Here is a 16,860-nt window from a genome sequence, read left to right on the forward strand (position 1 = left end):
CCTGTTCTTCTTCTCTTTATCTCCTATCCCAAAAGTCCTGTTCTTCTTCTCTTTCTCTCCTATCCCAAAAGTCCTGTTCTTCTTCTCTTTCTCTCCTATCCCAAAAGTCCTGTTCTTCTTCTCTTTCTCTCCTATCCCAAAATTCCTGTTCTTCTTCTCTTTCTCTCCTATCCCAAAAGTCCTATTCTTCTTCTCTTTCTCTCCTATCCCAAAAGTCCTGTTCTTCTTCTCTTTCTCTCCTATCCCAAAAGTCCTGTTCTTCTCTTTCTCTCCTATCCCAAAAGTCCTGTTCTTCTTCTCTTTCTCTCCTATCCCAAAAGTCCTGTTCTTCTTCTCTTTCTCTCCTATCCCAAAATTCCTGTTCTTCTTCTCTTTCTCTCCTATCCCAAAAGTCCTGTTCTTCTTCTATTTCTCTCCTATCCCAAAAGTCCTGCTCTTCTTCTCTTGTCTTCCAAATCCTCACAGCAGTATTCTCTCGATTCTTCTTCTCTCAATTCCTCTGACATTCACTCCTTAAAGAGACAGAGAGACAGAAATCAGTTAAAATGCCATCAAACACACACAGTAGTCCTTGTGGAGCAGTCATAGAGAATGGTTCAACTATGTTTGTGTATAAGTAAATAGTTGATAATTCAACAGGTTGACCTGAGAGAGGAGAATAACTCACTGATTAAGACTTACAGCTCATCTCTACCACACAACTCAGTTCAAAACACCACATCTCACTCATAATCAGAGAGATAGCATTTGCTTCCCACTGAAGAAATGCAAGATATAAAAACATGGCACAAGAAAAAAATTATACATTCGCATCATACTACAGAATGTTATGAGAAATTATGTGTTAGTGTTGTTGACTTTACTGTCTGCTTTATGATGTCCCCAAACCCTGTTTGCATTTTACATCACATCATATTATATTAGAATGTTGACATCACATCATATTCTATAAGAATATTGACATCACATCATATTCTATAAGAATATTGACATCACATCATATTCTATAAGAATCTTGACATCACAATCTATTAGAATGTTGACATCACATCATAGTCTATAAGAATGTTGACATCACATCATATTCTATTAGAATGTTGACATCACATCATATTCTATTAGAATGTTGACATCACATCATATTCTATTAGAATGTCGACATCACATCATATTCTATTAGAATGTCGACATCACATCATATTATATTAGAATGTCGACATCACATCATATTATATTAGAATGTCGACATCACATCATTTTCTATTAGAATGTCGACCTCACATCATGTTCTATTAGAATGTCGACCTCACATCATGTTCTATTAGAATGTCGATCCAACATCATATTCTATTAGAATGTCGATCCAACATCATATTCTATTAGAATGTCAACCTCACATCATATTCTATTAGAATGTCGACCTCACATCATATTCTATTCGAATGTTGACCTCAGATCATATTCTATTAGAATGTTGACCTCAGATCATATTTTATTAGAATGTCGACCTCACATCATATTCTATTAGAATGTCGACATCACATCATATTCTATTAGAATGTCGACATCACATCATATTCTATTAGAATGTCGACATCACATCATATTCTATTAGAATGTTGACCTCAGATCATATTCTATTAGAATGTTGACCTCAGATCATATTTTATTAGAATGTTGACCTCACATCATATTCTATTAGAATGTTGACATCACATCATATTCTATTAGAATGTTGACCTCACATCATATTATATTAGAATGTTGACATCACATCATATTCTATTAGAATGTTGACATCACATCATATTCTATTAGAATGTTGACATCACATCATATTCTATAAGAATCTTGACATCACATCATATTCTATAAGAATCTTGACATCACAATCTATTAGAATGTCGACCTCACATCATATTCTATTAGAATGTCGACCCAACATCATATTCTATTAGAATGTTGACATCACATCATATTCTATTAGAATGTCGACCTCACATCATATTTTATTAGAATGTTGACCTCACATCATATTCTATTAGAATGTTGACATCACATCATATTCTATTAGAATGTTGACATCACATCATATTCTATTAGAATGTTGACATCACATCATATTCTATTAGAATGTTGACATCACATCATATTCTATTAGAATGTTGACATCACATCATATTCTATAAGAATCTTGACATCACATCATATTCTATAAGAATCTTGACATCACAATCTATTAGAATGTTGACATCACATCATATTCTATTAGAATGTTGACATCACATCATATTCTATTAGAATGTTGACATCACATCATATTATATTAGAATGTCGACATCACATCATATTCTATTAGAATGTCGACCTCACATCATATTCTATTAGAATGTCGACCCAACATCATATTCTATTAGAATGTCGACATCACATCATATTCTATTAGAATGTCGACCTCACATCATATTCTATTAGAATGTCGACCCAACATCATATTCTATTAGAATGTTGACATCACATCATATTCTATTAGAATGTCGACCTCACATCATATTCTATTAGAATGTCGACCCAACATCATATTCTATTAGAATGTTGACATCACATCATATTCTATTAGAATGTTGACATCACATCATATTCTATTAGAATGTTGACCTCACATCATATTTTATTAGAATGTTGACCTCACATCATATTCTATTAGAATGTTGACATCACATCATATTCTATTAGAATGTTGACCTCACATCATATTATATTAGAATGTCGACATCACATCATATTCTATTAGAATGTCGACCTCACATCATATTCTATTAGAATGTCGACCCAACATCATATTCTATTAGAATGTTGACATCACATCATATTCTATTAGAATGTCGACCTCACATCATATTTTATTAGAATGTTGACATCACATCATATTATATTAGAATGTTGACATCACATCATATTCTATTAGAATGTTGACATCACATCATATTCTATAAGAATCTTGACATCACAATCTATTAGAATGTTGACATCACATCATAGTCTATAAGAATGTTGACATCACATCATATTCTATTAGAATGTTGACATCACATCATATTCTATTAGAATGTTGACATCACATCATATTCTATTAGAATGTCGACATCACATCATATTCTATTAGAATGTCGACATCACATCATATTATATTAGAATGTCGACATCACATCATATTATATTAGAATGTCGACATCACATCATTTTCTATTAGAATGTCGACCTCACATCATGTTCTATTAGAATGTCGACCTCACTTCATATTCTATTAGAATGTTGATCCAACATCATATTCTATTAGAATGTCGATCCAACATCATATTCTATTAGAATGTCAACCTCACATCATATTCTATTAGAATGTCGACCTCACATCATATTCTATTCGAATGTTGACCTCAGATCATATTCTATTAGAATGTTGACCTCAGATCATATTTTATTAGAATGTCGACCTCACATCATATTCTATTAGAATGTCGACATCACATCATATTCTATTAGAATGTCGACATCACATCATATTATATTAGAATGTCGACATCACATCATATTCTATTAGAATGTTGACCTCAGATCATATTCTATTAGAATGTTGACCTCAGATCATATTTTATTAGAATGTTGACCTCACATCATATTCTATTAGAATGTTGACATCACATCATATTCTATTAGAATGTTGACCTCACATCATATTATATTAGAATGTTGACATCACATCATATTCTATTAGAATGTTGACATCACATCATATTCTATTAGAATAAATGTTGACATCACATCATATTCTATAAGAATCTTGACATCACATCATATTCTATAAGAATCTTGACATCACAATCTATTAGAATGTCGACCTCACATCATATTCTATTAGAATGTCGACCCAACATCATATTCTATTAGAATGTTGACATCACATCATATTCTATTAGAATGTCGACCTCACATCATATTTTATTAGAATGTTGACCTCACATCATATTCTATTAGAATGTTGACATCACATCATATTCTATTAGAATGTTGACATCACATCATATTCTATTAGAATGTTGACATCACATCATATTCTATTAGAATGTTGACATCACATCATATTCTATTAGAATGTTGACATCACATCATATTCTATAAGAATCTTGACATCACATCATATTCTATAAGAATCTTGACATCACAATCTATAAGAATGTTGACATCACATCATATTCTATTAGAATGTTGACATCACATCATATTCTATTAGAATGTTGACATCACATCATATTATATTAGAATGTTGACATCACATCATATTATATTAGAATGTCGACATCACATCATATTCTATTAGAATGTCGACCTCACATCATATTCTATTAGAATGTCGACATCACATCATATTCTATTAGAATGTCGACATCACATCATATTCTATTAGAATGTCGACCTCACATCATATTCTATTAGAATGTCGACCCAACATCATATTCTATTAGAATGTTGACATCACATCATATTCTATTAGAATGTCGACCTCACATCATATTCTATTAGAATGTCGACCCAACATCATATTCTATTAGAATGTTGACATCACATCATATTCTATTAGAATGTTGACATCACATCATATTCTATTAGAATGTCGACCTCACATCATATTTTATTAGAATGTTGACCTCACATCATATTCTATTAGAATGTTGACATCACATCATATTCTATTAGAATGTTGACCTCACATCATATTATATTAGAATGTCGACATCACATCATATTCTATTAGAATGTCGACCTCACATCATATTCTATTAGAATGTCGACCCAACATCATATTCTATTAGAATGTTGACATCACATCATATTCTATTAGAATGTCGACCTCACATCATATTTTATTAGAATGTTGACCTCACATCATATTCTATTAGAATGTTGACATCACATCATATTCTATTAGAATGTCGACCTCACATCATATTTTATTAGAATGTTGACATCACATCATATTCTATTAGAATGTTGACATCACATCATATTCTATTAGAATGTTGACCTCACATCATATTCTATTAGAATGTTGACCTCACATCATATTCTATTAGAATGTTGACCTCACATCATATTCTATTAGAATGTTGACCTCACATCATATTCTATTAGAATGTTGACGTCACATCATATTCTATTAAAATGTTGACATTTACATAATTTCCCGATCCAAAACACATCCAGCACAGTACAAGTCCAGGTGAGGAGTCCTGTTTGTTGTCACCTGTGTCTTGTGTGACTTGCCACAAAGGATCTGAAGGATTCAGTCCACAGCTTATTGTGTAACACTAAGCCACTGCAGGTTACACACACACCTAATCGAGCACACCTGATCTTTTTTTACAGGACCAGCAACCCCCAGGACCCCCTCCCCTTATCCATGACACCTAACCTTATCTCTATCATAACCTATTGACATATACATTATAATAACTATTTTGGGTTGGGTGGGGGGCGAGTCCAATATCCTCTGAAGGGAGTGAGTGTGTTATATTCTCTCCTCATCCCTCCTTCCCTCCGTGTGTTAATCAGGCCTCTCTCATGAGGAAACAGAGAGAAGAAATGGAGGGAGATACAGTGTACTTCAAAGGGAAATAGTGATAACATTTAACATTACATCTAAGTCATTTAGCAGACGCTCTTATCCAGAGCGACTTACAAATTGGTAACTCATATGTTACGTGTGTGAGTGCGGTCTTCCTGGCCTATAGGCTCTTTAAGATCCTCTTAAGTAGCTAGACACAAGTAGAGCCAACATGGCTTATAGTGTCCCACACACACACACACACACACACACACACACACACACACACACACACACACACACACACACACACACACACACACACACACACACACACACACACACACACACACACACACACACACACACACACACACACACACAGTTACCAGCTTACAGTCAGAGGCAGAAGCATGGCTGGAGGAATGTGAGGAGAAAGGGGGGGGGGGGGGAAGAGAGCGAAATAGAGAGCTAGAGAGAGATCACAGGTTTGTCAATGACATGACAATGAGTAAGGTGTTGGGTTTTTACTTTATCTTCTATAACGGTATTTGAATGTTTGGCTTGTTAAATGTGATACGTTGTGTGTAATGACCATTTGTACAGTTTACTTCGCTACTTGAGTCATCTTTCTCTGCTCTCTCTCTCCATGCTGCGTTCCACACAGACCTAGCCCTGCCCCTTGACACTCAAGGAGCGCATTTGATGTTCCTCAACGACGAGACACTTGCGTTCAGTCTGCATTGTCAATGCGGCATATGCAACAAAGTTGATGACAATGATGGAGTTTTCACTTTGCTTCTTAATATAAATACACTAGCTTGATATAATTACACTAACAGCTAATTTGTCTTTTCTTAGCAAGTTGGGCCCAAATGTTATGAGCTATATATTTGAAGGTATGTTTTTGAATAGCTAAAGCAGAAACAGACTTGTAACCAGGCTGTCATCAAGAATTTCGCTACACTTGCAATAACATCTGCTAGCCATGTGTATGTGACTAATAAAATTTGATTTGATCACAACATACCATCCCTAACCCCTATCCGGTGATCTGAGAGAATTTGATAGGTAACGACAGCTCCAGTGTGCCACAACGTAACATCCCTGACTAGAGGAGAATAGAGCAGATCTTTACAGACTCCCCACTGACCAACAAAGGCACATTTTACACACAGCTCTTCTACACAATATCTGCCAGCACCAGATATAATCAAGCTTGCTAGGACATAATATCGAATAAAAACAATCACCAACATGCCAACCAGGATACATTTAAAATGATGTGCTTTCATTCAGTCATTCAGACAGTGAGGCTGTTTCAGGAAACACCATATTTCTCTGCTTTGGAGTAAATATAGAACATTCCGTGTCAAGCCAACTCAGCATTCTATCAAACCTGGAAGTTTATATGTGTGTGTTAGTTAGATCTTTTCCCAGCATGTGTGTTCCCTCTAAGAGGACATAACGTAGAGCCTGTAAACCAAACCAGGATGACAGCAGGTTTCCACCCGACTTCCCCTCGACGTGCGTGCGTGCAAACACACACACACACACACACACACACACACACACACACACACACACACACATACTTCCTCCTCTATGAATAGCCTAAATGTAAACCAGCGGTGCTCCAAAAATAAAATAATTAACTTCGTACCCCAAACAAAGTGGAGCTGCCTGTATTTAGTTCACACTGAGACAGAGACAAACAGACAATAGAAGTACAGAACAGAGATGGACCAATGCCATACAGCACAGTCCTCATTTACCCTAACTAACCCCCTTAACACCCACATTCACAACATGAAGATGATTCAGAGTCCTCATTTACCCCCATACTATACGTGTGTGTGTGTGTGTGTGTGTGTGTGTGTGTGTGTGTGTGTGTGTGTGTGTGTGTGTGTGTGTGTGTGTGTGTGTGTGTGTGTGTGTGTGTGTGTGTGTGTGTGTGTGTGTGCGTGTGTGTGTGTGTGTGTATGTATGTATATATGTATATATGTATATATGTAGGACCAGAGCAAAAACGGACTGGCCGTAGGGAATTTCAGGCAAATGCCAGGTGTGCTGGTCCATCTGTATCCCAGTGGGCCGGTGTAAATAATGAGTTTTGTGCAGAATGATCATTATGGCTAATAATGGGGGCCTGAAGTAAAGACATGGGCTGAGGTATTAGAAATGACTGGGCGGATTTTTGATCCCAGCCTCTCCCTGGACCAAACACAGACAGCCAGACATATAGACATGGAGTCGGCCAGGCTAGACAGAATGTGTAAGTGTGTATTTTGAGGCTGGATGGGGGGGAAAGAGAGAGAAAGAGAAAGAAAGAAAGAGAGAGTGAGAGTGAGAGAGAAAGAGAGAGAGAAAGAGAGACAGGGTGGCAATGCCCTTGTATATCTTGGCAGGACGATCTACATGCCAGTGTCAGAGGGGCAAGGGTAGGGGGGTAGGTGGGTTAGATGGATGGGTACCGGGCAGGGGGCAGATAGAGGATGGGAGGGGTAGTGGGCTGGGGGCGGTGGGGTGGACGTAGACGAGTCTCAGTGTGGTGGCAGGCTGGCAGTCATTCCCAGCCCCCAGACATAGAGTCTGTGTCAACTTCAACACTGCGCAATGAGAACTGCAAATAAAACATGTCAAAACATCTAGTTGTTCTATCACTTTGTCAGGAAGAGAATAAGAAGTAAAGGACATGACTTGGTGTCCTACAGCCCTACCAAGTTGGCCAGTAGATGCTTTCTACGTCACCGTTTTCACCCTATTCTCCACTATGGCCACATGATCCACTATAAATACTTCAGACTAGAGGAGACTAGAGTGGGGGGAAGTTTCTGAACAAGACTACTGATTAACACTACTGTAGCTACAGGCAACAAGCAGACAAAGACTCCTCTGTATTAGACTCTATAACTGGAGGATGGAGGATGCAACACTAAGTAACTAGATTGTTTTACGGCAGTGACAGATGACATTGCACTCACTAGAACACATGCGTTGGGGCAAAGTCCAGGCTGTCTTATGAGACAGGGGGTTCAGAGTTAAAGTGGCAATCAGCAGTAGAAACAATAACAAAGCAGTCCCCCCCACTGGAGTAAAAACAGCTTATATTTTGGGTTCTGATGGGCTGCGACAGTTGAACTAATTATTAACTTATAAGTCCAAAAATGTATGTAGCAAATGCTGATTGACCCTTTAAGGCCCATAATGGGGACAATGCAGCGCATCCTCTGCCATGTACTTTTAAATAAACAACATGTTTGGGATTTAATCAGGTCTGCCTGTGGTGAAGAGAGAAGTGAATGAGGCCTACAGAGTTTTCTGGTTTACTACCTCGTTAACCTCCAGCCAATCAGCACAATTGATCGAGTGACAATCAATTGATCAAGTAGAATGCTAGCGATAAACTAAAAGCGTCAGGACTGTGGAACTCGAGGGTCTGTGTTGTGCACCCCTGCCCAGACATGTGTTCCCACTCCCAGCCATGTGTTGGTCCATAAAGCTGAGACGTGGCTGGCTGGTGAGGCTAGTTTTTAGTCTTTAATCCACCTGTAACCCCAGAGACCTGAGCTGATCTCTCTGGCTCAATGGGCAAGACACAGACACTAGAGGCTTATCCAGAGGAGAGGAGCCAAGGATCAGGTCAGGTGTGTTAGTCCTGGCTGGAACATACATCTACACACACTGTCTCTCTCCGGGTGGACCTAAGGGGCAGACATCCCTCTGTGCCTCTGCTCTAGCCTGTTATCATGGTCACAATGCCCTGGATGCACAAGCCCCTTACTTGCATTGGTAGCCTACACTGAAAAATATAATAGATTGTTTATTTTCTCAAAATGACTTTGAATATACTGAAAATGTAAGTGCATGGCCTCTGCCTGTGATTTCACTTTCTCTAACATATATACATGTAGCGAGCGCAATCAACTTTGACAAAATTGACATGAAGACAATACTTGATATGAATAAACAAGTCTACATAATTCACATGTATCTCACTAGGCTGGTTTATACTCTATGAAAAACATGGTTTTCCATTATTACGCATCTATTACAGCCTCGTAATGACAGACTCGTGTTATGCGTTTACGGTCGAGTTTGGGGAGCAAATCTGTCAATAGCGCAAACTGTACCAACTGGGTAAACTTTCTAAACGAATATAATAAATGAACCACCGTAGAGGCGTGGACACACTTACTTTTCTCCTCACGAGCTGCTTTGTCTGATATTAGTGTGCGTTACGCCTGGGCGTTTTCACAAGGCTTGTCCAGTTGAACTGTACAGGGGAAAATCCTCGAGCCCGTTCAGAAAAGGGAATTCACTTTAAATCCGGAACGGCAATAGCCTACTACTTGTCATGAATAAAAACACAGCGCTGGAACAGACAGACAACTGGCAAAAGTAAAATTCTCCGCTCAAGGTTTGAAATGAAGAGGAAGAATCCACCGACCCGTGCTACCGCAGGTTCTCAGTTGTAAGTGAGTGCGTGAGTGAGGGAAAGGAGGACGAGAAGGAAACTGGGATTATCCTGTTAATGTTTGTTTCCCATCGGTAATGTGCGACACTTCCACCGCTCTCTCACTGTCTCTTTCTCTCTGTCTGTCTCTCCCTCCTTCTTTACTCCCTCTCACACACGCGATCACTGAACACGTTTCTATGATGAATGCTCTAGCGGGCGGCACACACACACTACTCACCACTGCTGCCAGTCTGTCTGACGTATGTTCAGTCAACACATGTGCCAAATAAATAAACCACCCGAGTCGGAGTAGAGCTACATTTCCATTCTGGTTTAGCATGCTGAGAAAACTTTGATCTCTTACCAGTCAATCACTTGCACATGTCCCTCTGTTCCATTAAAGCCTCAGTCGTTCTACATGCGTTTCAGTATTCGTTTCTGTCTCTAGGTTTGGCTTTATCTCAATCTCTCATGTGTGTTTCAGTCCGCTGTTTTAGTCTTTCTGTCAGTCTGTGTCTGAGTGTTCTATCAGGGTGGTCTCTAAGGGCACCAGGTCCATAGGTTTATAGCGCACCTGGGAGAGACATACAGGAGATACAGTATGAGACTGGGTCTGGTGCAAATATCATAGATTCATATGTAGTTTATATACACACACATCCAATTCAGACAGTGAGACACCTGCTTTTAATCATAACACGAATGATTAAACCCAAATGAAGGTACATTTTCAGTGAGTAATGTACTCTCCCTGACCTGAAATACACAGGGCAAACAGAAAGTATGAAGTATTGGTTCTTTAGCCAACTGGAGCTTGACAGTGGAAGCTATTGGAACTGCACCTGTTTACTAGAACTGTAGTGTTGGATGCGTGGATGGACTTACAAAATCTCCTACTACTCTACAGCAGTAGGCTACTTTTATCTGCTCAAACCCACACACACACACACACACACACCACACACACACACAAGCAAATAGACGATCTCTGGGGAGTGTCTTTACTGCAAATATGTTCCTTTTGTGTATGTCCCATGGAGGTCTAGTGTGTTCCTGTTGTGTATGTCCCATGGGGGTCTAGTGTGTTCCTGTTGTGTATGTCCCATGGGGGTCTAGTGTGTTCCTGTTGTGTATGTCCCATGGAGGTCTAGTGTGTTATTGTGGTGTATGTCCCATGGGGGTCTAGTGTGTTCCTGTTGTGTATGTCCCATGGGGGTCTAGTGTGTTCCTGTTGTGTATGTCCCATGGAGGTCTAGTGTGTTCCTGTTGTGTATGTCCCATGGAGGTCTAGTGTGTTCCTGTTGTGTATGTCCCATGGGGGTCAAGTGTGTTCCTGTTATGTATGTCCCATGGAGGTCTAGTGTGTTCCTGTTGTGTATGTCCCATGGGGGTCTAGTGTGTTCCTGTTGTGTATGTCCCATGGGGGTCTAGTGTGTTCCTGTTGTGTATGTCCCATGGAGGTCTAGTGTGTTATTGTGGTGTATGTCCCATGGGGGTCTAGTGTGTTCCTGTTGTGTATGTCCCATGGGGGTCTAGTGTGTTCCTGTTGTGTATGTCCCATGGAGGTCTAGTGTGTTCCTGTTGTGTATGTCCCATGGAGGTCTAGTGTGTTCCTGTTGTGTATGTCCCATGGGGGTCAAGTGTGTTCCTGTTATGTATGTCCCATGGAGGTCTAGTGTGTTCCTGTTGTGTATGTCCCATGGAGGTCTAGTGTGTTCCTGTTGTGTATGTCCCATGGGGGTCTAGTGTGTTCCTGTTGTGTATGTCCCATGGGGGTCTAGTGTGTTCCTGTTGTGTATGTCCCATGGGGGTCTAGTGTGTTCCTGTTGTGTATGTCCCATGGGGGTCTAGTGTGTTCCTGTTGTGTATGTCCCATGGAGGTCTAGTGTGTTCCTGTTGTGTATGTCCCATGGGGGTCAAGTGTGTTCCTGTTATGTATGTCCCATGGGGGTCTAGTGTGTTCCTGTTGTGTATGTCCCATGGGGGTCAAGTGTGTTTCTGTTATGTATGTCCCATGGGGGTCTAGTTTGGTCATTAGTGGTCTAGTGGACCACCCAGAGTGTTACACCTGCTATTAATAATGGATGAGCCTGAAGCAGACAGAAATATGGTTCATTTTGTTGTGTTACAGGATCCTGTTTCACTGAGGGACTGGCAGCATGGAAAAACTGCTGTACAATCATCAAACTGCTAGAATTATACACCCTGAGGAAAGATGCTGCTGCGTAAGTATGAATCTCACCTGACAAGCCTGCTGTCATTGTTCCCTGTCACTTCCATCACTCTTGCTGACACACACATATACTGTTCTCTCACACACACACACACACACACACACACACACACACACACACACACACACACACACACACACACACACTACCTCTTATTTATGTGAGCCAGGCCTGTTAACAACAAAGGCACAGTAATTCCAGTAGCATTTTAACAACAATGAAAGCATCTCACCAAGCTGAGTATATTGTAAGGGGGTATTTCAAAGCATGCTCTCAACTCATGTTCCATAGGACGTTTATAAGTATATTCTCTCCTCCATCAATTTACTCATAGGCACACATACTCTCAGACACACACACACACACACACGCGCGCGCACGCACACACACACACGCACGCACGCACGCACGCACACACGCACGCGTTGCAAGTAGCGCCCTGGTTCTGAGGCCAGAGTGTATGGCAGCGTTAGGGCAGTACCACCAGATATATTTTAAGCTCAGATACACTAGAGAGTTTCAGCATGGACACACTGCAATCACACAGTACTGTAGTGATAGCCAGTCAGACAGTGGCTAACAGTAGCTATGGAATTGTTGCAGTGTAATTGTATACAGTAGTTAGTCTTCCAGAATCTACACCACAAACCCTGCCTGTCAGGGATGTGACATGACCAACTAGACTGTAATGACACAAGAGACCACAAGGTAAAGCCTACACTAAAGGCGTAAGGCTACTTATGATAAATACAGTCAACCTATTGTACTGTATCACACAGTAGACTGTCAGCCATGGTCATTAGGATTAAGCAAGAGGGGTCGTTCCATGTCATTTCAGCCCCCCATGACACCCACCATCTCAGATGGTTCTGAAGTAATTTCTGTAGTTAGAAACCGATAAGATTAGCATTCCTGCAACATTATTTTGTTTAAATATAATTTGGTCTCTGAGAAATTAAGCTAATTGATTGCACCCAAATTGGCCATTTAAATTGATAGGATTCATGTAATATTCAATAAATATAGAACCTAATATCCGATTTGGACAAAACTTTTTCTAACAATGAGTAAGACATGAGGAATCCAAGGAAATGGTAAAAAGCCCCCCACGGACCCCCCACGCTAATCCTGCTACTATAGCGGAGCCTCCGGCGGCATGCAGAGACCAAATCAGGCTCCGCACCGCATCGCCGTGCGCCTCTCAAATGTTGTAACAATGCGGAGGGCTCCATAATACTCTGCATTGACATAATTGGTTAATGGTAGCTGGGGGCGGTACATTGTGTATAAACACAAACTCACCTCCTTGACAGCTAACTTCACAATAGCTCTGCTGAGCACAAGAAGTTTGAAAGCCCTGAAGTCTGCGGAGACTGCATCACAGTAAATGCTATATGGCTACTTCAGATGTCGAAATGACCATGCAGAGCCTTTTTAAGTAAACCAATATGTCATTTTGTAATCATCATGAATCTTGTTCTGGAGGGATCTCTGCAGAGTGGTCACTAGCTGGCATAGCCACAAAGTCATAAAATCTGATTTTGTACCTTACCCTAAACTTAACCACACTGCTAACCCTAATGCCTAACCTTAAATTAAGGTTTTTGTTTTCATAAAAATTTTACTATATCGCCAGTTCTGCCTCCAGGACAAGACTCATGACAATGTCAACCTGCTTATATATATTTTTTTAATTATGTTGCAGGAATGCTAATCTTATCTGTTTCCAACAACATAAACCATTTCAGAACAATCTGAGATGGTCAGTGTCTAAACCCTCTTTCTTGTGTTTTTTGAGGTGGAACGACCCAGAGGTAACCTAGAAACAAAATGTTAAAGTATCAAAGGTCACAGTTGACCAGAGGTCAAAGATCATAGGTCAGAGAGGTGGTTATGTCATCATGGTAACCAAATTTCAACATAAACAAACCTTGTATAAAATATATTGCATTTCTACCTTTAAAACAACATCAGATCTTCAATGTATATTCACTAATAGAAGAAAAAAAACTAGACTGGGCAGCACCTTCTACTGTAGAATTGATCTGTCGACAGCTACCCTTTAGTGGCCCATCCAGGGTTTTAACCAGGCCCAGCCCTGCTTAGCTATGATATTTGTCACTGAAAATTACCAATGTGATATCGTGAGAATGATTATTAAGAGATATCCTCTTAAAAACGAAATAGATGCACTGTTGTTATTAAGGTCATTCTAAAGGGTAGGCTTAACAGAGCAAATGGAATGTGACCATACTTTATCACTTATATAGGCCTATCATCAATGATAACATTCAGGGCTATTATAGCAATTGCAAAGTCATTAACAGCTATTGTTTCAATTCAACACATAGTTTCACAAAAAATAGTCAATACCAAGGGTTTCAAGCTCTGGTTGATTTTTGTGTTGTCAACACAACTAAATATCCACATTTGAAGGAGATGTATATCTTGCTTGGATAGTTCCATCTGTGCCACTGACTTCGTCTGGCTTTATTTACAGTTTGTCTGGAATAATTGGTCATTTATATGATTATTGATTATTAATTATATTTATATGATAATTGATCATGAACAATAATTTCTAAGTTGGATTCAAGTCGCCATCTCAACCCTCTAAAAGGTAAAGACTAGGACTAAATTACATGAAATCTAACTTTATTTAAAGTGCATTTAAAGTTTGATTTGATTTATTCCTATTTTGTTATTCGATTTTTGGTTGAGATGGAGACTTAAATCCAACATAGCAAGGATTTATTTGTAGAAAAAAAGTCAGTGACACAGATGGAACTATCCAAGCAGACCATCTCCTTCAAATGTTGATATTTGGTTGCGTTGACAACCAAACACATTTCAGTATACATTTTGTAATACAGTTAATAGCCTAAACTAAACAAATGTAACATTCAACCTTAAAATCAGATCAAATTGTATTAGTCACATGCGCCGAATACAACAGGTGTAGTAGACCTTACAAATGTTTACTTACAATCCCCTAACCAACAATGCAGTTTAAAAAATACAGATAAGAATAAGAAATAAAAGTAACAAGTAATTAAAGAGCAGCAGTGAAATAACAATCGTGAGAGAATATACAGGGAGGTACCTGTACAGAGTCAATGTGCAGGGGTAGAGTTATTAAAGTGACAATGCATAGATGACAAACACAGAGAGTAGCAGCGGTGTAAAAGAGGGGTCAATGCAAATAGTCTGGGTAGCGATTTAATTATATGTTCAGGAGTCTTACGGCTTGGGGGTAGAAGCTGTTTAGAAGCTTCTTGGACCTAGACTTGGCACTCCGGTACTGCTTGCCGTGCGGTAGCAGAGAGAACAGTCTATGACTAGGGTGGCTGGAGTCTGACAATTTTTAGGGCCTTCCTCTGACACCGCCTGGTTGGCGGGAAGCTTGGCCCCAGTGATGTACTGGGCCGTTTGCACTACACTCTGTAGTGCCTTGCGGTCAGAGGCCGAGCAGTTGCCATACCAGGCAGTGATGCAACCAGTCAGGATGCTCTCGATGGTGCAGCTGTAGAACCTTTTGAGGATCTGAGGACCCATGCCAAATATTTTCAGTCTCCTGGGGGGGAATAGGCTTTGTCGTGCCCTCTTCACAACTGTCTTGGTGTGCTTGGACCATTCTATTTTGTTGGTGATGTGGACGCCAAGGAACTTGAAGCTCTCAACCTGCTCCACTACAGCCCCGTCGATGAGAATGGGGGCGTACTCAGTCCTCTTTTTCCTGTAGACCAATTATCTCCTTTGTCTTGATCACGTTGAGGGAGAGGTTGTTTGTAGTCTATACTCGGCCTTGTCTCAGAATGGTAAGTTGGTGGTTGAAGATATCCCTCTAGTGGTGTGGGGGATGTGCTTTGGCAAAGTGGGTGTGGTTATATCCTGCCTGTTTGGCTCTGTCCGGGGATATCGTCGGATGGGGCCAGTGTCTCCCGACCCCTCATGTCTCAGCCTCCAATAGTTTATGTTTGGGGGGCTAGGGGGGCAGTCTGTTATGTCTAGAGTATTTATCCGGTGTGATCTCTCTCTGGCCACCCCTCATAGCCTGGTTTCATCCTAGGTTCTGGCCCTTCTAGGGAGTTTTCCCTAGCCACCGTGCTTCTACACCTGCATTGCTTGCTGTTTGGGTTTTTAGGCTGGGTTTCTGTACAGGACTTTGTGACATCAGCTGATGTAAGAAGGGCTTTATAAATACATTTGATTGATTGATTGTCCTGGCACCATACGGCCAGGTCTCTGACCTCCTCCCTATAGGCTGTCTTGTCGTTGTTGGTGATCAGGCCTACCACTGTTGTGTCATTGGCAAACTTAATGATGGTGTTGGATACGTGCCTGGCCATGCAGCGAACAGGGAGTACAGGAGGGGACTGAGCATGCACCCCTCAGGGGCCCCTGTGTTGAGGATCAATGTGGCGGATGTGTTGTTACCTACCCTTGCCACCTGGGGGCAGACCGTCAGGAAGTCCAGGATCCAGTTGCAGAGGGAGGTGTTTAGTCCCAGGGACCTTAGCTTATTGATGAGCTTTGAGGGCACTATGGTGTTGAACGCTGAGCTG

At 40.2% G+C, this 16,860-nt stretch overlaps 1 long non-coding RNA gene across 1 annotated transcript in view; it reads left to right on the top strand.

Moving 5' to 3' along the window:
* The first annotated feature begins 9,841 nt into the window (after positions 1–9,841).
* The window catches only part of LOC135518131 (uncharacterized), a 56,411-nt gene continuing 49,392 nt past the window's right edge, over positions 9,842–16,860 (top strand). Inside the window, exons 1-2 of the long non-coding RNA XR_010452114.1 lie at positions 9,842–10,153; positions 12,193–12,286. This is a non-coding gene — a long non-coding RNA (uncharacterized LOC135518131). The remainder of the gene's footprint in view (positions 10,154–12,192; positions 12,287–16,860) is intronic.

This window comes from Oncorhynchus masou, chromosome 28, assembly GCF_036934945.1.
Source record: "Oncorhynchus masou masou isolate Uvic2021 chromosome 28, UVic_Omas_1.1, whole genome shotgun sequence".
Lineage (NCBI taxonomy): Eukaryota > Metazoa > Chordata > Actinopteri > Salmoniformes > Salmonidae > Oncorhynchus > Oncorhynchus masou.